The sequence below is a fragment of the Sapajus apella genome, unplaced genomic scaffold, assembly GCF_009761245.1.
Source record: "Sapajus apella isolate SASKATOON/1434 unplaced genomic scaffold, GSC_monkey_1.0 scaffold12737, whole genome shotgun sequence".
NCBI lineage: Eukaryota > Metazoa > Chordata > Mammalia > Primates > Cebidae > Sapajus > Sapajus apella.
The window spans coordinates 1-1,554 of NW_022449658.1; the positions used below are offsets into that span (position 1 = coordinate 1).

At 45.3% G+C, this 1,554-nt stretch overlaps 1 pseudogene across 1 annotated transcript; it reads right to left on the reverse strand.

Annotated features, from left to right (window-relative positions):
- Positions 1 to 333: 333 nt before the first annotated feature.
- LOC116548470 lies at positions 334 to 1,259 on the reverse strand (annotated as a pseudogene). The gene has a single exon (XR_004267441.1). The product of XR_004267441.1 is annotated as a casein kinase II subunit beta pseudogene (transcript).
- Between the last annotated feature and the right edge of the window lie 295 nt (positions 1,260 to 1,554).

Below are 1,554 nucleotides of genomic sequence, written 5' to 3' on the forward strand. Positions count from 1 at the left end.
CCCCCAGCCATAGTAAAGCCCAGTCTGTGTCTTCACAGTGCTGATACGTGTTTGTGTGTATAAATGCATGATATGGATTTATGTATGTTGCTATCACCATCTGTTGAAGGCCAATATAGCTGGTGGACACGTTGGAGAGAGAAGATGGAAGCCTTTTTGGTGATTATTAAAGCAAAATGTATATTAAGAAATAAAGTTTTTCTTTCACTGCTTTGTTTCCTATTTCTGCACCAAATCCCTTGACAGTATAAAGAACTGGAAAGAGAAAATGGGAAAGATAATGTGTGTTTAAGAAGCACATAGTCTAATGCTTGAACTTTTTTTTTTTTCATGGCCTTTTCTTCCACTTTATTTCATATTCCCACCACAATAATGACTCCTTTAATTTAAACTAAAAACCATACAGGTTCCTGAAACGGCGGTAAAAAGGAAAGGAAGTGTCAAAGACTGCAGGACAGGTGGGGTGGGGAATCAGCGAATCGTCTTGACTGGGCTCTTGAAGTTGCTGGCGGCTTGGAGCTGCAGCTGGTAGGCCATCGGATGGATCTTAAAACTGTAGAGCCTGGGCACAAACTGGTTGGCAGGTCGTTTGGGCTGGTACTCGGGATGCACCATGAAGAGCATGTGAGGGAAACCAGTGCCAAAATAGGAGCCATCCATGTGATGGTGCCATGATGACTTGGGTGTGTATACATCCATGCACTTGAGGCAGTAGAGCTTCACCATGGCTTCACCTGGGATATCTGAAAGGCCAATGGGGAGCATTGGCTGGTTCTCACAGTACACAGGGGGACAGTAGCCAAAGTCTCCCTGCTGGTACTTTTCCAACATCTGGGCGATGCCACTGTTGGTAAGGATGTAGCAGGCATGGATCAATACATAAAGCATCTTGGCTGCCTGCTCAATCAAGTCACTCTGGTTGGGGTTGTCTTCCAGTTCTTCATCAGGCTCCAGGTCCAACATCATATCTAGAGCTTGTCGATAGTGAGGGACCTGCTCATTGAGTCCAGTAAGATTAAATTTGTCCTGGATGTAGTCTTCATCCACTTCACAGAAGAATTCATTGCCACGGAGCCCACAGAATTAGGAAATCCAGGACACCTCCTCTGTGCTTCTCATCTTCATGTCAGTGGCTGGACGGGGACCAGGGCTGCGGTGGAGTAGGGAAGTTGCTACTTCCAAAGAATGGCGGTGACCGCTACGGCGCAGGCAGCGGACCCAACCGCGGCAAGCAAAGTAGGGTCGGGGGGAGTGGAAATTGGGGACTTGAACTCTTTAAAAGATTAAGGTTTTTCTTCTTTGCCATTTTGTAAGAATCCCTAGTCTGAAAACATGAAATAATAGTTCTTAAACTTGGTGTACCTAAGAAGCAGCTGTGGAGATGACAGGAGCTACACACTGGTCTCCAACCCCAGGAGATTTAGGTGGTGTGGGCCCTAGAATCTGCTTTTTTATAATACAAGCACCACAGGTGATTTTAGTACATGAGGGCTGCAGATCACACTTCATAAAAACAGTGTTCTGTCACATTGAATCAAAACTAAAAATCCATTT